This window comes from Lissotriton vulgaris, chromosome 3_1, assembly GCF_964263255.1.
Source record: "Lissotriton vulgaris chromosome 3_1, aLisVul1.2, whole genome shotgun sequence".
Classification (NCBI taxonomy): domain Eukaryota; kingdom Metazoa; phylum Chordata; class Amphibia; order Caudata; family Salamandridae; genus Lissotriton; species Lissotriton vulgaris.
The window spans coordinates 949,413,037-949,440,310 of NC_141689.1; the positions used below are offsets into that span (position 1 = coordinate 949,413,037).

General features: G+C 45.0%; 1 protein-coding gene across 1 annotated transcript in view; it reads right to left on the minus strand.

Annotated features, from left to right (window-relative positions):
* The window catches only part of LOC147727253 (uncharacterized), a 72,663-nt gene that overhangs the window by 23,688 nt on the left and 21,701 nt on the right, over nt 1-27,274 (minus strand). The gene's annotated exons all lie outside the window — the stretch shown is intronic.

Consider the following 27,274-nt stretch of genomic DNA (forward strand, 5'->3'; position numbering starts at 1 on the left):
TGTCTTCAATTAATCGTCAGCACTAACCACTTTTCCATTATCAGTTAAACGTTTAGTTTTATTATGACTTCATTTTAATAAATGTGTTTACTTTTAATAAAGCTTTTAAACTTAAATACAATCTGTGTTTTTTGGTCCAGACTAGAGTGACTGAGCGAAAGGTTTTGCAATTTTTGCAAGCATGAGTCCAGATAGAACACTTCAAAAGACATTATGGACAATCCCAGAGGACTGCACTAAGTTGATAGAGCTATTGCTGACTAGAATCATGGGAGTTTCGCCAACCGTGCAATCTTAGTTAGCTACACAGACAGACTAATAAGAATAATCTAGTAATACCACAGGGAGTCATAGTAGAGGCAGGATAAGAATTTAGATACAGTCTACAAGAAGAGCAAAGACAATTTTGAAAAAAGTCAAATGAGGAACGCTAGGAAAAATAGGTACTAGTCTAAAATGAAAACTTACTGGGGCCAGCAGAGGAGCCCTCGCCTGCCCGATCCTGGCCCTGTTGAACAGCATCCGCCGCCTGCTGCTCCTGTGTCCTCCTCTCGCCCCTGGGGGGAGCTGACGTACAACATGAAAGAAAGAACAGAAAACATGGATGATTGTTGCTTGTCAATGTCAACCAAATCAAACATTTCAAAAGAACAATAACAAAATATTTCCGCGAAATTATATTGATTATGGTTACTTTTCATTTATTTGCGGACCTGTGACTTCGAAAGTCACGTAACTCACTAAACAAAGTACTGAAACGTTCACCTAGGACTGGCAGGCAGCAGTCCGCAGGCAAGACGCAAAGTGACAGACAAACTCCATTGTGATTTCAGTCAGATCAGTGACAACACTAACAGTTGCCTGCTACATTACCAGTCATTTAAATAGTCAAACTATCAATCCACCGCCACTATTTTTCTTATTGTCAGGGGTACAAAGGAAGGGGCAGATTTAAGCCCTTGCGGCTCTTTTGCGCCGTTCTTGCGTGACTTTTGTGACGCAGCAGCTAAACAAAAAAGGGCGCCATGGTGCGGCGTATAATATTATAACAACGTGACGCATTTGGGAGATGCATCCCGTTATAAAGCCCTGCGCCATCAGGGGGCGTTTCGGCGCAAGGGAGGGCATTCCTGCGCTGGAACACATCCTAATAGTGGCTGAGGGAAATCTACAAAATATCAATCAGTCACCTTTAGGACAATGATGCGTCACACAAACCCTGCACCTGCTTGAAGCAGACGTACGGCTTGACCCAGCATTGGGGAGATAGGGTACCCCAGAGCATTGATGGAGCTGCGCCATCGTTGCGACGCAACTCCAGCAGTAAAGCTTCGGTGACGTTTTGGGCCCATGGTGCGCCGCATTGCAAATACGGCGCACCATGTTTGGTGGTGGTAGCGGGCCGCACAATTAATGGCGCATCCCTGCTACTTTGCAGGAATGCGACGGTAATTGCAATTCTGCCCCTTAGGGGCATACTTACTTACGCGTTCTGGCGAATCTCCAGAGATGCGCCAGATCAAATGCGTCACGCAAAACTACCCTTGCGACACCGCAGATGTGCCTCATTTACAATGCGGCGCGCCCTGGCGCAAGGGTAGGCACTTGCGTGAAGCATCTCGTCACGTAAGAGCGGCGCATCGCTGGAGTCACGTCGCCAACGCAATGCAACTCCAGTAATGCTCAGGGCCACCCAATACTTAACATGCTGTGTCAGTCCTTTCGCCTGCTTCGAGCAGACATAAGGAATTGAATTGACGTAGCAGCGTCGCAGAAGTGCCTGCGTTAAATCTTGTAGATTTCACGCAGGCAATTTTGCGAGGCGCACAGCCGCTGGACCGCCCACCCTGCATACTAGGAATGCACCCATTGTGGTGCAGGCCCATGGCTTTATAACGTGACGCATCTCCCTAGATGCGTCATGCTGTAAATGACTCGCAGGGATGCGGCACGTTTACGCCGCTGTTGCGTCACGCAAGGCAACGTAAACGTGGCGCAAGGGGCTTGTAAATGTAATCTGCCCCCTAGTGTCTAGCATTACGCAGTTCTGTAAAGTACACTCATACATAATAGTTACTCAGGCCAATGAGACCACGAAATAGAAAACAAATAAGCATAGTAGCAACGCCACTGAGAAGGAGAGCAGTGCACCTGAAATGCACAGAAGATTTTGAAATATAATTTAACTACAATGTAATCGTCATCAGCGGCATTATTGGCTTGCTCCATGTAAAAAACAAATATTTGCAATACAACAACACAGAGCAGGAGAAAACATCATAGTAGTGAGTGATTAAATGGCTACTACTACTCACCAAGCCCGGGGATCTCCAAGCCGAGCTGGTCCAGCAGGTCGCGCTCGCGGTCCAGGAGGTCCGTCCAGCGATGGGTGACCTGGCTGTAGGTGCGCTGGACCCCGTAGAGGTGGGATATGGCCCAGCACACCTTCTCCCACCGCTTCCGGCGCTCCCGCATGTTGTAGCCGCCGGCCGCGATCCTGCCGCCTCCCGCGATGGTCCTGGGCAGGCGGCGCTGGACGAAGTAGACCAGCGCGCCCACTTCCTCCGGGCTGAATATCTCCCGTCGCGTCACCTGCTCCCCCCTCAATCTCCCGCATGCTGTCCTGCCACTGGGTCCAGCACTACTCCCCACCGCCGCTGCGGCCCTCAAGTGCCTGGGCAGCTTCACGGCGCCTGGCTTGACCATGGTCTGGGCAGGTAAGGTAGGAAGAAGTAGAAAATTAAGAAAGAATAGGATAGGGAAGAAGAAAAGAAAAGAGTTTAAAAAAGTAGTTTAAAAGTAAAGAAAAATAGCAGAAAAGACAAACATATACAGCTAGGAAAAGAGAGGGATAGATAAGAAGCAAAATCGTAAAAAAAAAACTGAAAACAAGCAAAGGATGGCAAAGATACCAAGAGGATTAAACACCATGCCCAGACACAGGAAATGAATGAAAAACAAGATGGCCGGTGCCCGTTCACGAGCGCGAAAGTAAGTTCGCGCGAGATTTTCCTCGCGATCTCGTGCGAACCTCTAGATTTCCCGCGCGATCTCGTGCGAACCTCTACTCGCAATGCGCTTACTGCGCGAGATTATACATAGCGGGCGGAAACGGAAATACGTCACGCAAACAAAATGGCCGCGCCCGTACTCGACCTTGGGGTAAATTCGCGTGTTGCGCTGCAAGCGGCTCGCGAATACTGCAAAAAAACTCGCGAAACAACAAGCCGCAAAAAAATAAAATGCTCATTCGCACGAATTGGCGGCTTCCGCGGTCGGTTTCGCACGACGCCGCGCCCCGCGAATAGCGCGAAAAAAACCGAAAAACGATTTCAGCAAAAGCAAAAGCAATGAGCAGGTGCAAAAGGTCAACCTCATGATTTGTAACGATTCTTTGTAGTGCTTCCTGAGGGGGCCCTCCAGAATTCGGTTGCCTGCTTGCAACTATTGTGTGACCCTGCTCTGACCTTAACTGTATGCCACAAAGGTCCTGATTTACAGCTAAAGGAGCAGACAAGCAGGTGCCAGGCTGGAACTTTAAATTCTTTCAGTGACACATTAATTAGCCCCTAATTCATTATTGTCAGTTGGGGCAGGGCAGGTGTTGTTAATAAACTAACCCCAAATTAATTCATGTCAGTTCAAGCAGGGCAGGTGGGCTTGCTTTTCCCCCCCATCTTCTACAGTGATGATGAACCAGAGGGTGGCATTGATGTAACAGAGGGTGGCATGGGTCAAAGAGAGGGTGCCAGTGGTAAAACAGAGGGTGCTGGGAGGCTGTGATGATGAACCAGACGTAGAAACAACATAGTCGCGACCGTTGCGAGCCGACAAGTAAGTTCGCAATTGCGAACTAGTACCAAATCCTCGCGAACTGGCAGAAACAATTGCGAACACACAAAAAAAAAATCTGCAAATTCGCGGGAATTCGCGGATTTTGCGGATTGCGAGTTCGCAAATCCGCAAAATTCGCGAACGCGAGATCCGCAAAATTCGCCCACTTGGGTTTTATCGAACCACCAGTCCCAGAAAGCATTGCTTCAGGTTTTACACCTGTGCATAATCACTGAGGGTATTTACTGGTGCCTGCAGCTGCCGTCATGTCACATGTGCTACCACTGAAGAGGGCGTTGGCCCGAAACGCGTCTGGCAGGAAAGGGACTCTGTTCGCAGCTCGCGCCCTTGCGCTGGCATTAATTCCTACCTGTAAGTGCATTCCCACCTAGGTGGCAACCTTTTCTTCCATTTGTTAGCGGCCGGCCACGGTCGCGGGTTTGCACATCCGCGGACAAACTGCGGGTCCACGGCTGCCTCATTTGGGCAGCTTTTTGTGGTACAGGAGGTGCCTTTACTTGCGGGGTGCTTGCGGGGACATTGGCAATCCCTTTAAAACTTTTTTTGCATGTGAATGGCGGCGGCGACCCACTTGGGTTTTATCGAACCACCAGTCCCAGAAAGCATTGCTTCAGGTTTTACACCTGTGCATAATCACTGAGGGTATTTACTGGTGCCTGCAGCTGCCGTCATGTCACATGTGCTGCCACTGAAGAGGGCGTTGGCCCGAAACGCGTTTGGCAGGAAAGGGACTCTGTTCGCAGCTCGCGCCCTTGCGCTGGCATTAATTCCTACCTGTAAGTGCATTCCCACCTAGGTGGCAACCTTTTCTTCCATTTGTTAGCGGCCGGCCACGGTCGCGGGTTTGCACATCCGCGGACAAACTGCGGGTCCATGGCTGCCTCATTTGGGCAGCTTTTTGTGGTACAGGAGGTGCCTTTACTTGCGGGGTGCTTGCGGGGACATTGGCAATCCCTTTAAAACTTTTTTTGCATGTGAATGGCGGCGGCGACCCACTTGGGTTTTATCGAACCACCAGTCCCAGAAAGCATTGCTTCAGGTTTTACACCTGTGCATAATCACTGAGGGTATTTACTGGTGCCTGCAGCTGCCGTCATGTCACATGTGCTGCCACTGAAGAGGGCGTTGGCCCGAAACGCGTCTGGCAGGAAAGGGACTCTGTTCGCAGCTCGCGCCCTTGCGCTGGCATTAATTCCTACCTGTAAGTGCATTCCCACCTAGGTGGCAACCTTTTCTTCCATATAAATATATATATATATATATATATATATATATATATATATATATATATATATATATATATATGGTTATCTAAAACATGTGGACAACAACGCACACAACTGCAAGGAACTCTTCAACATCGTGAAAGAGCTTTCCAACCCCAGCACAGGAAACAACGACATCACCCCATCGCAAGACCTCTGCAACTCCCTCGCTTCATACTTCCACAACAAGATCGCGGACATACACAACAGCTTCAACAACCAACCAACGCACACCATGACCGAACAACCACCCCCCACCACCACCCTCCACGCCTGGACCCCGATCAGCACCGAAGACACCTTCCGCACGATGAACTCCATCCACTCCGGATCACCGACCGACCCCTGCCCTCACCACGTCTTCAACAAGGCCGACGCTGTCATCGCACCCCACCTGCGAGACATCATCAACACATCCTTCGACACCGCCACCTTCCCCAAGAGCTGGAAGCACGCCGAACTCAGCGCTCTACTCAAGAAACCCACAGCGGACCCCACCGAACTCAAGAATTACCGCCCCATCTCGCTCCTCCCGTTTCCAGCCAAAGTCATCGAGAAGACCGTCAACAAGCAGATGGCCGCCTTCCTCGAGACGAACGGATCCCTCGACCCCTCACAGTCCGGCTTCCGAGCCAACCACAGCACCGAGACCGCCCTCATCGCCGCCACCGATGACATCCGAGCCCTGATGGACAATGGAGAAACAGCGGCCCTCATCCTCCTAGACCTCTCCGCGGGATTCGACTCGGTCTGCCACCGCACCCTAGTACGGCGCCTCAGCAACATCGGCATCCAGGACAAGGCGCTGGAATGGATCATCTCCTTCCTCGACGGAAGAACACAGAGAGTCCGCCTACCACCTTACAAGTCAGAGGCCTCCGAAGTCATCTGCGGCGTCCCCCAAGGATCATCTCTGAGCCCCACCCTCTTCAACGTCTACATGAGCCCCCTCGCGGCCATCGTACGCAAACACAACCTCAGCATAATCTCCTACGCCGACGACACCCAGCTGATCCTCTCCCTGACCAACGACCCCGCCGCCGCCAGAGCCAACCTGCACGAAGGGATGAAAGAGGTAGCCGAGTGGATGACGACCAGCCGCCTGAAACTGAACTCGGACAAGACGGAGGTCCTCATGCTGGGCTCCTCACCCTCCGCCTGGGACGACTCCTGGTGGCCTCCCGCCCTGGGCACCGCACCCAAACCAACAGACCATGCACGAAACCTGGGCGTCATCCTGGACTCCTCCCTCTCCATGACCAGGCAAGTCAACAACGTCTCCTCGGCGTGCTTCAACATCCTACGCATGCTACGGAAGATCTTCTGGTGAATCCCCACCGAGACCTGGAAGACCGTCACCCAGGCCCTCGTCACCAGCCGACTGGACTACGGCAACGCCCTCTACGCCGGTACCACCGCCAAGCTCCAGAAGAGACTCCAGCGGATCCAGAACGCCTCAGCCAGACTCATCCTCGACATCCCACGAACCAGCCACATCTCCGGACATCTGAGAGACCTTCACTGGCTCCCCGTCAACAAAAGAATCACCTTCCGCCTCCTCACCCACGCACACAAAGCCCTACATGACCAAGGCCCGAGCTACCTCAACAGCCGAGTCAACTTCTACGCTCCCAAACGCCACCTCCGATCAGCCAACCACGCCCTCGCCGCCGTCCCCCGCATCCGAAGAGCGACTACAGGCGGAAGGTCCTTCTCCTACCTGGCCGCCAAGACCTGGAACTCCCTCCCTCCCGACCTGCGCCTGACCCAAGACCACCTCTCCTTCAGGAAGAAGCTGAAGACCTGGCTGTTCGAGCAGGAGCGGCACCCCCCCCCCCCCCCCCCCCCCCAGCGCCTTGAGACCCTACGGGTATGTAGCGCGCTTTATAAGTGTCACTGATTGATTGATTGATTAAGAAAAATTGAATGATTGAGATACGTGCCTATATGATGTTGTGATCGACTTTACCAAGTGATTCTTTAAAAAAAAGCTAAGTAGTTTACTGCAGAGTTCAATGAGAAAATAAATAAAGTAAGGGAGAGTACACATTACACCAATGCCATTTTCATTCTTCTTCTTCTTTTTTGAATTTCATTTGGTGAACAGAATTTACATTTCTAAATTGTTTGATTTCCTCAGGGCTAGTGTGGTAGCTCCTTTGAGGTCTTAAACTGTGCCAAGAATTACAACAGTGACTGATTATTTCAGTTTAGGAGTTCTGGTAAAACAGACCCTATCACACTGAAAGTTTTGAATTTCAAAATAAAACCCTTGCCGGTACCTATTTAATATATATTGTTTCCATAGCTGACATACTTAAATCAGGCAGTTTGTTAGGGAGGGTACTCCGTCACAGATGCAAACTCTTACTTACTTACTTTGTGAACTTGCTAAGCGCAAACTAATCATCCCCAAAGAGATCTCTCGGCACAGTAGGGGAAAGATATGGAGGACACGACCATCTAAAACAGCCATGTCTTTAAAAGTTTTTTAACCTTGGTAGCTCAATGCAAGCCCTGATGTTTGCTGGCAGTTTATTCCAGTGTCTCGGGGCCAGGTGACAAAAGGCTCTACCGCCCTTTCTTGCCCTCTGTATCTTCTGAATACACAGGAGGTTGACATTACTGGATCTTAATTGTCGTGCCGGTTGATACCGCCTGAGTTTCTGAGGTACACAGGTCCTTTCCCCTGTAAAGATTTAAAAACAACAACGAGCATCTCAAAGATAGAACGTTTCTTCACCAGAAGCCAGTGTAGCTGATTCAACAAGGGGGCAGATGGGGTCCGTGCCGGCTTGTTTAGGGCTAGACGGGCTGCGGTGTTCTGCACCACCTGTAGACACATTAATAGGTCCTCCCTGGCCCCCACCAGCAGCGAGTTGCCATAGTCCAGCCGACTCACCACGAGTGACTGGAGAAGGGTTTTCCTTGCCGATAGAGGGATCCAGGAAAAAAAAATTCTTAGTATCCTCATTCTGCCAAAACACATGCCGGATACTATCTTGACCTGTTCCTCTATGGATAATTCATCATCTATCCTAACACCCAGATTCCTGGCCCATCTCCTGGGTGGCGGAGCCTCCCCGAGCTTGGGTGGCCACCACTCGGGGGACCAAATTGTCTTCGCCTTTCCAAAAACTAGAATTTCAGTTTTTGAGGAATTAAGTTGTAAGAAATTCCTCCTCATCCAGACAGCGATACTGGACATGCAGCTTTTAAATTTCCGTTGGGTTGACATAATATCTTCCTCAATGGGAACGATTAGCTGTGTGTCATCCGCATAAGAGATGGTTTCGAACCCATAGCTTCTGATGATGTCTGCCAAAGGTGTCACATAGGCATTGAACAGGGTCGGGCTCAGTACTGAGCCGTGCGGGACACCCCTATCTACCCATATTGTCTGAGATACAAATTACCCAAACGGGATACTCTGTGTACGCCCCGATAAAAAGCTGGGGATCCACTCAAGAGCTTTACCCCTCACCCCAATCCCCCTCAATCTGTCAGCAGCCGATGTGAGATGGTGTCAAAAGCTGCTGACAGATCGAGGAGGACGAGGATCACTGGAATCCCTCTGTCTAGTGTCATTCTGATGGTGTCCATCACTCCCAGCAGTGCAACCTCCGTGCTATGAGATGCACGGAAGCCAGACTGAGAGGGATCTAAGAGGTGGTTTTATTCCAGATAATGGGACAGCTATTGATTTACCAGAGTTTCCAGAACCTTCGCACAACAAGGGTGGAGTGAAATAGGTCTATTGTTCTGCAGCTCAGACGGGTCTGCCGTCGCCTTCTTTAGGAGAGGCTTGACCCACGCTCTTTTCCACTCATTTGGAAATATAGCTGTCTCCAACGAGATGTTATAAATATTAGAGAGTGCATCAGCTAGGATAGGGTTGAGTATTGACATCACTGCTGGTGGTACAGGGTCAGATGACGAGCCCGACTTTACCTGGCTTAGTAGGGCTCCTACTTGCTCTCTGGTTGTGGGAACGAAGGAATCCAGCCTACAGGGACTTTAATCATCATTTAGAGATGCCTTCCAACTCGGACTCAGCCAGTCTGATTGCCATAATGGATTCTCTTGGACTGTCTCTTAGAACTACTGGCCCTACAAATACTGCAAGCCACACCTTGGATGCCATTTTTTCCAATATACCGGATTTGGTTACTGAGTCCCCACAGGCACTTGGTTGGACTGACCATATGGCACTGAGTTTTTCAGTGCTATCTGCCTATTCACTTCAGCGGGGACAAGGTCAGATGAGTTTCCGAAGACCTTGGTCGAGAGTAACCGTCTCCGCTTTTAGCCAAGCCTATAGAGATCCCCTGCTTAATCTGGATGTGGACCCTAATTTGGCCTGGGAAAGATTGGAGGGAGCAATTCAGGCAGCTTTAGACACCATAGCTCCACTGAAAAGAGCTACTACCCAGAAGAGGGCAGCTCCGGCCCCCTGGTACTCTGACACACTTAGGAAGGAGAAGTCCAAGTGTAGAGTTTTGGACAGAAAATGGAGGAAGTCAAAGAGGGAGCAATATGAACTGCTATATCGGAAAGCGACTACCTAAACAGCTGTAATACAGCAAGGAGGACACATCTGGGTGCACGCATCACTGAGGCCAAGAACTCATCCAGAGAACTGTATAAGATACTGAAGGAATTTACCAACCCGAAGGCGAAAATGCGGCACCCCCTCCCACACAGGAACTATGCGAGGACCTAGCTAGGCACTTTACCAATAAGATCGACCTGATCTATCCGTCCTTCGATACAGCTAGGGCGGAACAAGGAGAGGGAGACGCTCCTAAAGAATCCCGGCCGGCAAACTCTAATTCAGGCCCTAAGTTTGGTACCAACCCAATCATCTTTTCAACATAGTTTTACGGTCACCAATCACCTTGACTGTCTCTCTTGTTAACCATTCCACCAAGTGCATTGGATAGGCTGAGGGCTTTGTGGAAACAGTGATAAACACAAAATCCAGTCAAGCGCTCTTCCTCTTCATCCTGTCCTTTATCCTACCAACACATGGAAGCCATTGTCCAGTTCTGAGACCCAGTTTCACAAACAATACTAAAACCTTATACCACCCAACACCTCCAGGCCAGTCATTGACAATGTGTGAGCCACCACATTAGCACCTAATAAACCAATTTAGTGTACTTCTTCATTCTGATGAAAGCAAATGCACTACAACATGTAAGATCTATGTTAAAAAAGTACATGATAATTATCAATGCTTAGTTTTTCATCTGGTAAGACTATGCCCTCATTTATGAGAAATTGGCATAGGACAGTGCTACAGGTCTTCTTGCTGTGCTGCCCTACGCCAATGTGAAAGGGCAGGAATGCACTGTATTTATGAAATACAGTGCATTCCTGTCCTTTCCCCCTTCGCTGGCTCACAAATTTCTGCCTAGTGCCAATGTAGGCGCCCTTGCCTCCGTTGCAGGCAGGGTTGTTTTTGTACAGGTAGGTGCACCTTCTTGCACAAAAACAATCCAAAGAGGTATTTTCCTCTTTCTATGAGTACTGCAGAATGCAGCACACATGGAAAGAGGAAAAACAAGGATAAATAAAAATATTTCTCCTCGTTACGCTTGCTCTGAGGAGACATAAGGTTTTGGCGGTGCCCCAGGTTTACGTGATTAAGTAAATCTGGGGCAGAGTCAAAATCCATGTATGGTGCGTGGGAAAACCCATCACAATGCCCAAGCAATGCCTCTTTTACACAGAGTAAGGCAAGGCAGTAACTTGAGCTCCTTTGACTTACTCCATATCTACGAGACCATGTAAAGCCATTCACAGTTGCTTTGTTTCGCCTTATAGATATGATTGAGAGGCTTGCGCTGGCGGAACGTTAAAGAAAGTGACGCCCCAGCAGTACAAACCTCTCATAAATAAGCTCTCATGTTTGTAAATTCCACTTTACTGTTTCTCTTTCCCACCAACTGGTTATTCTGAGACTCAATATAGAGTAGTATTTGGAGTCTGGAACATGATGTCAAGAGCAGGTCATGACAGTTGCTCTTTTATTCTGGAGGGCTCTACCCCAAGGAAAAGGTGATTCCTTTCTGCAGTCACTGTACCGACTGGGGATTAATTACAGCAGCATGTATGTGCCTTTGGAAATAAATCCCTGCTGATGGAGGAAAAAGCCACTGGCTTAAAACCTTCAAAAGATGGATCAAAAGCATAGACCAAGTTTAACAGCAACAGGAGAGTGGAACACGTGTGAATCAAAAAGAGTTCACGCTACCAGATACAACATGCAGCAGTGGTAGGAAAAATAACTAACTACCTGGGAAGAAGTGGTGAAGAGCATTGCAACGTAATGCTACATTGTATAAGAGGTCTTTATATAGTATGTACTAACCCAGAAGTGAAAACGGATCAGGATAACCAAATACCGCCATCTTGGAGTTGGAATCTATAATAAGTATTGCATGAGAGAAGCACCATCTTGGTTTGGGTATTACCATCCGTGCTCCAAGATGGGCTCACTCTGTGCCTCTACCTGGCGTTGTAGAAGAAGCAGAAATGCTGTGTCTCTATTTGGCACTTGCTGCCTGGCCAAACCATGGAGAAAGTGCAAACCCGCAAGAAGCCACAGATCACATTGGTGTCTGTATGGCAACAACCCTGGTCCCAGATAGGTTGTCTGCAGGCAGCGAGCCCCACAACCCACATATAGCTCTGCGCTCAAGCTTGGGTCTTGAGAAGAACAGGGGAAGAAGACTTCCAAATACTGCATGAGTTCCCTAATTGCTTAAAAGTTAGCCTGGTCCCACTCTCCCTAAAAAGTTCCAGTGCTAACCTGCGCAACTACATCTATTATCAGACCATAACCGCAAATGCTTTCTTGGACAAAATCAATGAAAGCTTTCTGGCTCCTAAACTAAAGGCATACACACAGGCAATATTTTACTAGTTAATTAACCAATCTGGGTTCAGGCCAGGCTAAAGTACAGAAACCACCATATTCCAAATCACTGTTAATGTTCACCACATCCAAGGTAAAGAAGAATCTTGTCTTCTGATCGCCCTTAAAATATTTGCAGTCTTTGATATGAATGACCATAGACTCCTCTGAGACAACAGAAAGAATCACCTGGGCATTGAGAGGCAAGTACTCAACTGGAACATCCCTTATCTGCACTACTGCTCTCAAAAAGTGAGGATCAAGGACTGCCTCCCTTGTCTTGTCCCACAATGTTGCACCAGTACATAGAGTTTTTATGGACCAATTGCATGACTCAGATATAGCTAACAACCAATGTTTTAATGACATGACATTGTACTTTAATAAATTCTCCAATACCTATATTTTCCTTTCTCATAAGTTATGTGGCAATTACAAACGTGGATGGCATAGGCCAATTTCAGACTAATTCCAGATAAAACTAAAGTTCTGGAGATCTCATCTCCTCAGTGCCCTTTAATTACCCGGTCCAATCCTGGTTGACTATCGCCATTACAGACCATCACTGATAGCACCAAATCCCTAGGATTCTGCTGGGTACAACATTACTTCTTCGATTGAAATATCATGGGCTAGAACGCTACACATCAGCTTTGGGTTCTAAAAGGAAATTCATTGCTGAGTCTGACTTCAACCTTATGGCTGAAGTGCTGGTATTGTTCAGAAAGGATTATTGGAAAGTCATCCTCACACCATTTCCACAGCTATACCTAAGGTCTAACTCCCTGCCGTCTAGGCAGCCTTCCATGCAGTAGTCCATTTCATTTCAGGCACTATGCTTTAACTAAATCCTGCTAGTTTTTCTAGTACTATGCTCTGATAAGATCATGCCAGCCTTTGTCTCCCTACAAAGGGACAAATGGATACCATTAATGTTAGATATATTTTAAAAACCTCTTGCTGGCTTTACAAAATGCTTCCTCACACTGAGTCTGCTCAGTCAACCTGAGAAGTTGACCATCTCTCTGTCCCAGCAAAGTCTGCTCATCACTGGTTTTAAAAATCAGTGGAGTTTGGCACTGTTCTTTTTAGCATGCATGTTCAAATTATAGAACTATCATCATTGGAGTACAACCTGACTGCCTCACATGAAGCTGAAAAAAGGCACCTAATATTCAGTCTTCAGCTCCCTGCCTCATGGGAGGTTTTATTGCATGATTCCGACATGTGTTTTGTTGAAACTAATGTGCTGCAGCTTTACCAGATCTTCTCAGTGCTGCCGTGCAATTTGTCGATCTTGTTCTACCGTCTCATCTATCTAAGTTATTAGACGATTTCCTAATGATTTTGTTACCAAGGCTAAAGGGAAATTAAAGTCATATAGATGCCACAAGGATGTGAATAAAACTACCATGAAAAACTGTGCAGCCTTCATGGTTCACACATGTACTCTTTTAACAACATCTTGATATACTCCGATTCTGACACAAACGCCTGAAAAGTATGTGTTTGCACAAATGAATTAATTCCAATTTTATGTAGACTTTTGAGGAGTTGTTATTTATCCACTAGCTGTTCATATGGATAAACAAAACATTCAGGTAGCTATAAATTGCCCAGCCCTAGGGTTGCATGAGATAATCACAGTTTTTGGGGGATCTGCCATATGTTACCATACATTTAAGAATCACTTTTCTTGCAATGTGTCTCAATCTAAAGGTGTTAGCTATAAAGGGTGTCATTTCTGTTATTTTCTGAGGCTAGTAAGGTTTTTGGGCACTGAGGTATTTTTGTTCATGAACATATGTCTATAGTGGAAGATACCTCCATTTACACCTGCCATTAATTTGCATAAGTATTTCAGGTGGGTAAAAACACATTTACCTCTACAGCCCTCTCCATCAGCGTGGACAAAATCTGCAGTATCAAATCCAACAGAATAGGGCATTCTAAGACATGGTTTACCTGTTAAGTTTGTAAATGTCCACTTATATAAATATATATATATAAAACCAGGAAATGGTCAGAAATGTATTGAAGCTAAACTTACTTTCTGTGTTGAGAAAGGGAATTATTATCCCCAGATTTGGTGAGGGAGTAGGGTCAGGGGATTCCTCCGGGGAAAAATGTTTGCCACTGAGAAAAAAAGGAAAAAAAGTAGATTTGCTCAATGGACCCTGTTTCCAGATATGTAGATTTTCACGCAGGTGGGACAGGAGATTGTGGAATATCTCGAATGACATTCACAATATTATCCCAGCTGTTCAGGTGCACTACTGGGAATGTCTGTGAATGGAAAAAGATACATAAAGCCATGGCCAGCATACTTGTATATTTTTCCATAAATTGGGCGTCATTGTTTACTGAAGTCCCTGCGTGTACTCATTGGAAATATCAAGTAATTAAGATGGAGGCCGCTGTAGCTGAGCCTTTGGGATTGTGCATTTGGTTTTGTTAGAAATTATTTGGAATCATCTATGAGTTGGAACCAAAACCAACAATTTTAGAGATGTCCTTTCTCTAGATGCGCAGTCCCTCTTTTTACATCACGAGCAGGCAGACATCCGTTTTGATTTATTAAAAGATTTATTAAGAAGTATGATGGGGCGACAAGCATTAACGTACCATTTGATGCTTTTCGAGAGGCAGAATGAGGACTTTCTGTCCTGTTTTTCTTCTAGAATACTCTTTGCCCCTCAGCTCAGTGCTTAGTTGGTGCAGGTGGTGACTTAGTGGAGAAGTGTGGCTCAATGATTGGAGCGGCAGACCCTCATGCAGAGGTCTAGCCCGGGACCAGGGTTCAATTCCCCGCCTCAGTGGGTCTTGGGCTCAAAAATTCCACGGACCTGATAATTCTCGCCTCGGTGCCTATTCCAATCATGGAGTCCCACTCTGCAACTCTGGGCAATAGCTTGCTTAATCTCCACAACGGCCCCCACAACGCTAAGGATGCCTGGCCTCCACCTTGGGGGTGCCCAGGAGTGGACGCCTCACAGGGAAAGCCAGGATGGGTTCCACAGCGGTATTCGTACAAGTTCCTTGAGACCCTTGCGGGTTAGTAGTGCGCTATACAAGAATCAATTTATTTATTTATTATTTGATGATGGGCACCGCTGGCTCGTGCAGAATGTTTCACCTGCACTTGAATTATGTAACTAAGGGCATCAATTTGGATGTGATGGCGGTCGGAAACATCCATTTTATAATGGTACCTTTTGCAGCGGGCGGAAAAGGCCCGCAGCATAATTTGCCATCGTGCGAATCGCTAAATTTGGCCCTTTGTGAATGCAAAATAGCCTTTCAATATGTATGAAAGGCTTTGGCAGTGCATTTTATGTAATCACAATTTTTTTGCGATTATCTAAAATTGGAACTCCAAATAGGTAAGCACATTTACCAAGCATTTCCTAAATGCAAACTGGGTATTTAGGACATGGTATTACCATTAACTCCACGTCAATGGTAACCATGTTCAATGTTTGAAAAAGCCCTCCAAAAAAAATGCAGTTTTTAAAGTGACTGTAGCGCACACATGCTCCTAGGGCATGTACGCGCTTTATGTCTCCACAACACATTTATTTCTTGCTGTGCTTCAGGCAGGACTTAGGCCCCCTGGCACCTTGTTTTTTCCATTTTTAAATTTGTGATTACCAATTAGGTATTGACAAACAATTCGCTCCTCTAGGCTTTTAGGCACATAGGAACAAATGGAGTAGCATTTCATTAGCGATTTCCTAATTGCGATTGCGACTCTATAGGAATTGCTATTAGGGAATCACTATTTCCTTACATAGCATTTTGCATTCTCTAAACAGCAATTACCTAAAATTTGCTATTTAAGGATTGCAAATTCGAACTTTGATACATGGGGCCCATAATTACTGCTATACTCACATAATCCTTGGTCGAAGTTTACTATATATTTGTGCGGGCACTTGTGCAGTGCATGGCAGCTCTTCATGGTGCAAAACGCAGCACCGATCAACTTTAACATGCAAAAACAATTTTTCGGTGAGTGCTGTGCCAAAATCGTGCTGCACAAAAAGTACTTGCACTGCAAAGCGAATAGCATAATAGGATAAGAACAACGCAAATGCCCATAGGTTTTCACGCAAAGCCAGATCTTCAAAAATAGCGTGGCTAGTTTTGTGTGAAATCCTAAGGTCAAATGAAACCAAAATCAAGCAGAATATCTTGTGAAATTCCGATGCATAAGATAAGTATTCACTGTTATCTTACACACTTTACACATCTTGCCCATGGCAAGTTGCCCTTGTGTTGATCTTTAGAAGATGTACTTAGAGCACATATTTCACTCAAGGCACTGCTGTGCCGGCTTTGCTCCACAGTGCAAAGCTTAGCATCATTGTAAATTTGTGCAGCTAAATTTGGTACTGCACTATTGGTTCCATTCATGTAACGTCGTGCTGCTGAGTTCCACTCAGCACCGCGAGGCACCAATGTTAGTTAATTTAGGACCAGTCACCCGAGGCCTTTTAAAATTTTTCTCTCCTCAGCTTATTTAGTGCCTGATTTATAGTTTGCTGGATGGAAACTCTGGCCTGATTTAGATCTCGGCGGAGAGGTCACTCCGTCACAACTGTGACTCGTCTGTCAAAATATAGATCCTATAGGATATAATAGGTTTTATATTTTGGCAGACAGGATATTCGTCACTGTCACTGTTGTGACAGAGTAACCCGTCTGCCGAGCTTTGAATCAGTCTCTCTGTCACAAATGCGACAGATATCCCATCTGCTGTATTACATGTGCCATCAGATATCATTTTTTTTTTTTGCAGAGTTTTTTATAGCGCGAACTAGACCCGAACCGAATCGGGTATCAGAGCGCTTTACATAGCACCAGTTACGTTACATTAGGACACACATTCATTTTTGTTAGGCACGGGGAGATTAAGTGATTTGCCCAGAATCACAGGAAGTTTGGCGTCATTACCGAGACTCGAATCCAGTTCCTCCAGGTCCGAGGTCGAGCGCCCTAGACGTTAGGCTTAGCTTGTTAGCTTGTAATACTGCGACTGGGATATCCAACACGTTTGAGACTGTATCCCATCCACCAAACTCTAAATCCAGCCCATATTCGACTGTGTGCTATAGATTTTGTTGATACATAACATTTAGAACCCCCATCAGCAATGCATCACTGTCCAAACCCACTTTCCAGGTCCTTGGCACACCATTCAATTTTGACAATTTAAGATTCAAGAAGGAGATCAAATATTCCAACCCCACGACTGAAACACATTGTTAAAAGCGGTGCATGCACATTGTATGCAACATCTTGAGACACCTTTTGGGTACCTCTTACATATAGGGTGTACATAATTAGTTTCTAACAGGTGTGCTTTGGGGCAACTTTGGTGTATGCACTTCCCAGTATTTAATTTGTGGCCGGTGGTTGCCTTGGGGCTCACCAGTATTTATTTTTGGGGACTGGCACTTATTTTTCCCCCATCTGACTTTGACCCAAAGCAAGAGAGAGAAAAACACACCAGGTGGAAAGAAGAAGGAAGAGAAAGACAGAAAAATTGTGAAAAATGGAGAAAGCAGGGAAGAGAATGTATCTGCAAGAGTTAACCAAAGGGGCAGGGAGTGTCTGGTTGTGGATAAAAGAGCCACAGGGTGGAATCAAGACTAAGGACCTTGCACGACTTTGGGCCCCAGCAAAACAATTACAAATTGAGCACGGGCATTTCTGACTATAGATAACTATCACGCGCTTAATGCAAGAATTCAGATGTTGATAGCATGGAATTTATCTTTTACGATTGGATGATCGTGTGGCAAGTGCATTTTTAACACAAAAGTTGGAAAAATAAAATTCCTTCTAACTACTACGAGCTACTTGTACAGAGAATTAAAAGCATCAGCAAGTAAGCCCTAGTAAATATTAACCCGTAGCTATAATTTTTAAAATCAACAGCAAACTCAGCTCTCACCCTAATTATGAAGTACTGTACCACAAGACGGTTATTATACAAATTACTGTGAGACCACACTGCTCCGTGCCAAACAAAGGAAATACCAGCATAAACAGGAAAGATGGCCGCCATTTTATGAGCTGCGCAACCACCTTCATACCCTCTAGTCTCGAGGCTGCAGACGCTCACCACATTCCAATGGAAATCACTTTTGATGAGGTTTTCCTCAAATAGACACGTTTAGCTTTCCCAGACGGCATCCACTTCACAAACAACAAGTCTCACAGTTGTATGAGAAAGGGTTCCTTTACTGGCACCCGCAGCCAAAAGCAAACCACAATCACAGACGTATGAGACATTGACCACATTAAAATGACCAGCAATGTTTCCTATACTGGTTCATATCTATAGGAGGTTTGTTAAGTAAATAGTGCTTCGAGGGCAGATGTTTCATGTGTGAACACCTTTTAGTAGAATACATGTTACTTCTCACTGGAAACCGCATCACTGCACTCCTCTGTACATCAGCTCTGGAGGTTTCAAACAAACATGGGCTGTAGTTACTACATGTGCTTTCACAGCATGGAATGGCGTTGGTTAAGATGAATTGTTAGCGTTTCCTGACTCTGAGAAATGCACAAACGTGTTTCACCAACGCTGACTGACTTTTTTTTTTTTTTACCTACTTAATGATTTTGTAGTACCTAGTGCGTCACCTCCAAGCCACTTCAGGCTGGTAGTGGGCAACCCGGGATAAGCATCCTTTGGAGGCCATTGTGGTAGGGCATATTGAGGACAAAATATTGAAAGGTCACAAAATAATGACCAGAATATCGGGGCAAAATGTTGAACAGGTAATTGCACAGAGAGAGGTAAGGATATACTATTCCTAACTCCACATATATATGCCATGAAGATCTCTCTCTCTATATATATATATATATTTTTTACATCGTTTTATATAGCTCGGGTATCAGAGTGCTATACATAGCACCAGTTGCGTTACATGAGGACACATTATTATTTTATTTTGATAGGCATGGGAGTTACGTGATTTGCCCAGAATCACCAGATGTTCAGTGTCATTGCCGAGACTCGAACCCGGTTCCCCAGATTCAAAGTCTGACAGCCCTAGCCATTAGGCCAAACTACAGGTTTCAGGGACGTTATAGTTAGTTGGGCATTGTACTTGTACAAAACCAGAGAAATTTGGCTGTTATAGTTATTTGAGCTAACTATACCTTGCGCAACCCGCAATGCACTGCTGATGACGTCATATATTACATCACTCTTGACATGGTCTGAATGGATGATTTACTGGGTGCGTGACTGACTGTGTAAGTGAGTGATTAAACGTGTCTTAGTGAATTCATGGGTGAATGACTAATCTGTGTGAATGTCTGCATCAGTCTGTCAGTTGGAGTGTAAGTGGTTGCATGGGTTGGTGTGTAGCTACATGAGTGTCTATATGGGTTAGGGATTGGCTGTCTGAGTACCTGTATGGGTGCCTGAATGTCTGTGTTGGTGGGTGGGGAGTGTGTGACTCCATGCATGGATGTGTGAGTGGGTGATTAACTGGGTGTATGGGCTCATGAGTGCTTTCGCAAGGGGCTGTATGGATGAGTGAGTGTGCATATGGCTGTGTTGGTGAGTGAATGGATGTCTCAGTGGTATATGTGTGAGTAACATAGTGTTTTTTATGAAGACCTTCACCCACCAACCTAGCGCCTTGACACCTTTGGGTAATAGTTTGCGCTCTATAAATCGCCTTTTCATTTAATTTCATTTAATTTCGTTGGTGGCATGCTTCATCTTCGGGTCCCACCCAAGGCGCCAAATGCACCTTGGGTGTGCTTCAATCCCTGACTGCAGCGGAGCGGGTATTTGTGTAGTGAGAGTGCAGTGAAGTGAATAAGTGTAAATTAAAAACTGTCCAATGGGTCCCATTTGGCTAGAGAATTTTAATAATAATGGGCCCTTGGCAGTGTTAACAACAGCAGCACGCATATATGAGGAGGTACGGTCTCCAATATCCTACGAGGTCTACATGTTTTAGCCATTCTGCTAAGTGTGCTGGCTTTCGTCAGGACCTATGTGTATGAGTGGTTTAGTGATGGTCAAGTGTAGCTTGTTAAACCAGTATGTGTTGCAAGCGCTAAAGTGCGTATATTGAGAGAGGAGATGTTCCTCTGGTAGCTCAAATCCTGTAGGGATAAAAAAAACGACAAACAAAAACCAAACAGATATAAACATTTAAGTGATAATAGCTTCTATCGTTCACACATGATAATGTGACTGGTTGAGAATTGTGTTCGTACACTATGCTGAATAATGAGCGGTTGTGAAACGGATTGTGAGGAAGTGGCTTCTCAATAATGCCGTAAGTTATGTGCATGTGCTACTGTGCCTTAGTAGATAATGTCAGACCTTCAATATGCTCATAGTATGAGTGACAAGGTAAAACCGGCAAAAGAGGAAAAAATGCAACATGAGTCCCGAGAGGGGCCGGACCTATTGTCACACACTATGTGTGCGTGAGGAAAAAGAAACAAGAATGGTTAAGAGAGAAGTTCCCAGTCAGCGTGTGGAACTGCATCCACCAGCTTGGAAAACGAGACCCCCAGAGCCCCACTTACTTCATCTAAGTCCCTGGCCCACACGCGGCCTGCTACCAGGATTCCGTCGATGTGAACCAGTAGTTGGGAGGCGGTTTAAGTACTGTTTTGTTCAGCCAGGTGCTGCGTATCAATGCAGGTGTGGCCATCATCATGATCAGCATCCACCTGCGCTGTAATCGCGACTAGCGTCCTCTTCGGATAGAGACCGAAGAAAGACTGTGTGGTCTACTCTTCAGTCAATGTCTGGAGGACTCCATGTGAATAAAGTTGTATTTAATAACATTAGGTTGGAATTAAATAATCATAATGCATCTGTAGCGCTGTTCTGGTCGGAACGAGGCCGGCAGTATGGCAGTCAGACCTACTGTCGGGTATTAAGAGTCCCTGTGTCAGACCTAGAATGGTGGTAACAGAGGCAAGTGTGTTCTGTCTGTAATAGATAAATCGAGAGGTTAAGAGCCATATGTATGTTTAAGGGGTGCTGTTGTGTGCAGTTAGGCGTGGAGAGGGTATGCTCACAAAGCCCCAGTACTTGGAATGGGCTGTCTGGGTGGTGCTATTGTGAGGGATACATGGTTACCCTTGTGTCATGTTGGTGTCCCAAAGATGGTACAGGATTATAAGGAGGCAATGTTAGTTTTACTCTTATCAGGGTACGGGAAAAAAACCAACTAACTCACTTTTAGGTTCCACACCTTCACCAGAAATGGTGTGACCAAGGTAATCAATAGAAATCCTCCTAAACTTGCACTTGTCCAATCTAACCGTGAGATTTAATTTGCCAAACCTTTGCAATACCCGTCTGAGCCTCAAATCATGTTCTTGCTCATCTTTTCCCAAAATTAGCACATCATCTTGATAAATGTTAACTCCTACCTGATCTTTAAGTACTTTTACCAACGCTCTCTGAAATACTGAGGTGGCTGACGCAAGACCAAACTATAGTCTTATGAATCTGTAGGTTTCGAGAGGTGTGATGAAAGACGTAAGATCTTTAGACTCCTCATCAAGCATAATCTGGTGATACACAGATTTCAGATCCACTGTAGAAAAAACCTTGGCTCACTTTAACAATATCAACATATCAGAAATCTTAGAAAGTGGATATCTGTCCACTACCGCCTGTTTATTAAGCTCTCTTAAGTCAATGCATAGACGTAGACTTTCATTGGTGTTCCTCGCGGCTATAACGGGTGCCAACCACTGATTTCCTTCAACTTCCTCTATAATTCCTTCCGCTCTGAGTTTCTCTAATTCTAATTTCATTTAATCTCTCATGGCAATGGGCACTCCCCGCGCCTTTCTAGACACAGGGACAACACCCTTAAATAATTGTATTTTGTGTACATAACCCCTAAGACAACCTAGTTCATTCCGAAATACATTGGGGAAGTCCTTTTTTTAACATAGAGGAGTACCACTCATCTGAATATTGTATAACTTTAACTTCATTCATATGGAAATTCTCCTTTAAGATAATGGGGGATCACTATTAGCATCAAGCATGAAACCTAAGTTTCTTTTTTTGTGAAACCAACTCAGAATACTATCACCCTTTTGAGACACATAGATTTCCCCAGAAACATATCTCACTTTGTATTCAATCAAACCCCAGAAATATCCTAAAAGTTTTATGGGTTCACCACCATAGGCACAAGGTCTGATGTCAGGTTTCATTATTTTCACATTGCCTTGGAGATTATCTATGTAGAACTGTTTAGAAACTATGGTTATCTTAGCTCCAGAGTCAAATAGAACTTTTGACATTGTCCCCTTCAACCATTACATCGTCTAGTGGACCTTTCTTACTGGAAGCAGTAACTTGAGAAACAATTTGTCCACAGTCAAAATCAGAACTATCACTATCACATTCATGGGAAACAACATTGACTTTCCCTTCGTGGATCTTTGTTTTACAGACTGCAGTGTAGGGTCCCACCTTCTTATACTTAGTACATGTAGATCTCAGTGCCGGGTACTTTTTATCATTGGCTACATGGCCTATGTTACCACATCTGTAGCACCTAGGTTGAAAACCACTTTTCTTTTCAGACTTACCATTACTACTTTTTCCAGAACCTTTTTCTTTAGAGGAACTTTTCACTACATGAAATGTATTATCTTTCGCCTCACTTTTGGTAATAACTTGCACACATTTTTGAGAATGTTCAATTTCCTTAGCTGTTATGATAACCTCATCCAGGGAGGGATCGTCTTTTTGCCATTGATCATCTGGTCCTTTTTTAACGTAACAGCCTAACATAAATTGATCCCTTATTCTCTCTTCTAATAACGCACCAAACTTACACGAATATCCTAACTTCCTCAATGCTGGGACATAGTTTTCAATGGACTCACCCTCATTTTGAGTCTTAAGGCCAAAATGGTAGCATTCTAGGATTGTGCTAACTTTAGGTAAGTAGTGTATCTAATTTCAACATACACATTCAAACTCATTTAAATTGCTATCATCAATTTCAGGTAAGTGATCAAACACTTTTTGTCCTTCTGGCCCTATACAATGCAAAGGAAGGGCTGTTTTCCTATCTGCACTGAGATTGGTCCCACATACTTTTGCATATCTTTCAACTACTTTCTTCCACTTCTGCCATTTTATTGGCGAATCTCCAGGCAAAGTTAAAAAGAAAGGTGGTTTTGTACCATTTTGCATGGTGAGATTCTTATTATGGAGTTAACCAACAGAAAGTTACAAACAAAATGTGGCTAGTGCAAAAGAAAATGCAAAGAGGAATATACTATACAAGAAATATTAATAAGTAATGTATTATCACATAGAGTTGCATATAAAGTTTGTTAAGAAATCTCAATAAAAAATGTAATTAACCAAGTTGAGAAAAATGTATAAAAGAGTAACACAAAAAAATACCCAAGTTGTAAAGGATATGCTTATCTGCAACACATTATGAGGATAAATGAGCAGAAGTACCTGAGAGTGAGAAGTGTCACACTTACATTAGTATGGATTAACCTAAAATTTCATCTTCATGAGGTAATAACTGTGGAGAAAAAAATAAAAAATGAATACAATCTCAGAAACCTTACCGGAAATTAACTGTTTTATTCTTGGATAATATGTGACGTCGCTCCAACAGCAAGACAAATGCTCAGTTCGTAAAAGAAAACAAGAAAAATAATCCTTTTTGTCAGACGAAAGAAACTAACTTCCTGAAACCCAAAATGGCTCCCACGTTCTCACGTATCATTGAACAATGTGAGTTCACAAGGTTAAAGTTCTTGAAGTCTTGAAGAGAGAACGCGCAGAAGCATCATGAAGATTAGGCAGATAGAATGTAGAGGGAATCCTCAAGGAGAATAACGCGATCCATTGTGCTTTGAACACGTGGGTTCCGATCCCATCCTCATCGCCAGTGTAAACTTAGTAACTTTCTTATTAATGAGGACTCCAGTTTAGATGAAAAAGTAAGTTTAATCCATAAGTAAAGGTCTCATCCATCCAGCGAGCTGCCTGAGTTCAACTGACTACACAACTACCAAAGAAATGCATCACCAGGTTCTATCACAAGGGTGCTGCTCAAATGAATACAAAGCATGTTCAAACTAAAATGATGTACAGACATTATGCACAATGTTACAACTCCATTATCTGCAATGGAGTGCTCCCAATTCCAATGTTCTAATTTAAGGTACTGCATAGTTTATACAAACTTTACTATATGTCATTCCATAAACATGCTTCAAAATGTATATAGAGATACAAACTCTTGCAATGTTTACTACATTAATAATGAGAAATAAAAGGTCCATTAAACCCCCAAAATTAGGTAAAGTATAAAATAAGTTAAGTACCATTGGGTTATCACTCCTGACAACAATTAGGCAATGTTCTGTATCTGTACAATGGTACATATATTTCAGTGACTGACCCAGAATTTTAGACTGCTAAAATGTAAACCTTCAATCAATCAAATGGAATTTGTAGAATGCTGCTTATCACCCACAAGAGTATCCAGGCGCTGGGGGTGCCTACTGTTCGGTGGAACCAGTCAAACATCCAGATCTTCAGATTCTTTCTGAATTCCTGCAGGGAGGGGGAGGTGGAAGGGGAAGCTGTTCCAGGTCTTGGTCGCTGGGTAGGAGAAAGAGAGTCTGCTGCTCTTACTTTGGCAGATACAGGGGGTGTGAGGGAGAGGGAGGAGGAGCACAGGTGTCTAGACGGCTGGTGGAAGTTCAAACGGTGGATAATGTAGGCTGGTCCCTAATTGTGCAGGGCCTTGTAGGCGTGAGTGAGCATCTTGATTTGGCACCTCGTGTGGACAAGGAGCCAGTGGAGTTTCCAGAGGTGTGGGGTGATGTGGGCCCATATGGGGTGATCGAGGATGAGTCTGGTAGCTGAGCTCTGTATGGGCTGTAATCTGTTCAGTAGGGATGTGGCGATTCCCACGTAAAGTGTGTTGCCATAGTCCAGGGAGCTGGTGACGAGGGCCTGGGTAACTTTTGCATCTGGCGCTGATTGGAAGCCACTTGAAGACTTTCCGGAGCATGTGGAGAGTGGGGAAGCAGGATGAGGATACAGAGTTGTTTTGGTTTTTCCTGGTGAACTCGCTGTCCAGTATGATGCCGAGGTTCCTGGAGTGTTCTATCAGTGTGGGTGAGGATCCCAGTTCAGCAGGCCACACTGTGTCATTCCACAGGGATGTGTTACTCCTGAAGATGAGTACCTCAGTTTTGTCAGTGTTAAGTTTGGGCAGTTGTTTTGCATACAGTGGGCGACAATGGTCATGCACAGGTGGAAGTTGGCCTTGGTGGTGGAGGGGTCTCCGGATAGAGAGAGGATAAGCTAGGTGTCATCTGCAAATGATATGATGTTCAGTCTATGGGTCCTGACAATGTTGGCCAAAGAGGTCATGTATTGAACAAATTAGGGCTAAGAGAAGACCCTTGGGGGTACCACAGATGATGTTCTTTGGTTCCGAGGTGTAGGGTGGAAGGCTGATGCTCTGGGTTCTTCCGGCGAGGAAGGAAGCAATCCACTTGAGGGCACCCCCTTAATTCCCTATCTGATGGAGCCTTTTTAGGTCTCAACTGCTCAGCGCGTGTGCTGTGCTTGAGAAATCTATTGTATCCAATATAAATCTCAAAAGGGGCTTACATCCAGCCCCTCTGATTTCCTTGCTGTTCATTGGTTACTGTGCTTGCCACTCACTTTCCCTCTGCTTCTATTAGCTGTAGCATACTGTTTCCTGCATTTACCAAAGTTTGTTACCGTGTTGTTCCTCATGTTCTCTTATCAGTTTCCCAGTGCCGGAGTACTATTCCTATCCGCTTTTGTGGAACTCACACAGCTTGAATTTAATATGGATGCCTGACACCAATGCACATATTTAGCAAGATACTTTGTTTAGCCCTTTTTTCATGCTTACGGCACCTTCATAATCATGCATGATAATCACCCCAACACACTCATTGAGTCAGTTTGAAATCACTAAGACGCAGCCACAGGTCTACGAAGTATTCTCTAGTTGCATGTACTGATAAATTGAAAAACCTATTCATGAGTAGTCTTGTGTGCGCGTACCCTAGAACCTTTCTATTTTGTTCTTTATTGTGATGTTCATGGCAGAAAAGCGCAAAAAGTAAATGACAGAACACTGGTCTAATTTTCACATTGACCAGCATGTTAATATTTCGCTCTAAGGGTCTCATTACGATGTCGATTGTAAAGACTCTGAATGGCATTCGGTTTGTCCGAATACCTCCCTGAACCGGTATTTCCGACCAACTCAGAACAATTTCTGACCGACCGATTACAATGATAGGTAACCGTTCGGTCCTTCCGTCTCGGTTTTGACCCAGCTTCGGAGGAACAGAGTCAGTTGGAGCCAACTCGTACAGCTCTATGGACTGTGTTTGCGACCGACAGATTACGATGTCGGATTCGGAAAGCCTTTCCGACACAAATCAGCTGCGCCGATATGACTTTGGGGGCCCAAAACAGGTCCCACTTCACCCGAAGGCCTCCGGTTGGGGTCCATGGGCGTACCAATGGGACCCCTCGTTGTAACCATGCACAGAGTGGCAGGTACCATGGAGTGCGCACCAGAGGGTGAATGGTTTTCCGACTCCCTGAAACATTACCCTAGTTGGTTGAAAACCATTCCAACACCGAATGCTTTCTGACCGACTTTGTAATGAGGCCCTATGTGTTTTTTACCCAAGCAACATCCCAAAAATGTTTTTCAGTAATTTAATTTCTCTTCGTGTTTAAACACAAATCTTATTTCTCCCCGGCGCGTCAGTCTGTCTTTTATCTTCATTTCAACTTCCTTGATTGGTCACGTTCATGTTTCAGATCAGAACGGTGTCTATGCACTGACATTCCTTGTGGCGGTTCGGAAATTTGTTTACATAGCACGAGCTCCACCAAGGTAATTTTAATAACCTGCCCCAAATGTAGCAACCTTTGGAGTAAATTGTTAAGTCTAGCATCGCCATTATTGTTATGTTATGTTATGTTATTTTAATTTATACAGTGCGCAGCTACTCAGAAGTGTCCCGGCGCTAACAGCAAAAAGGCAGAAGATGCACAATTACCAATTAAAACAGTAGGGTTTTTAAAGCTTTCCTAAACAGAAGAGGATCCTGAGTGGCTCTCAAGGCCAAGAACAGCGTATTCCAGGCCAGACAAGCTTTG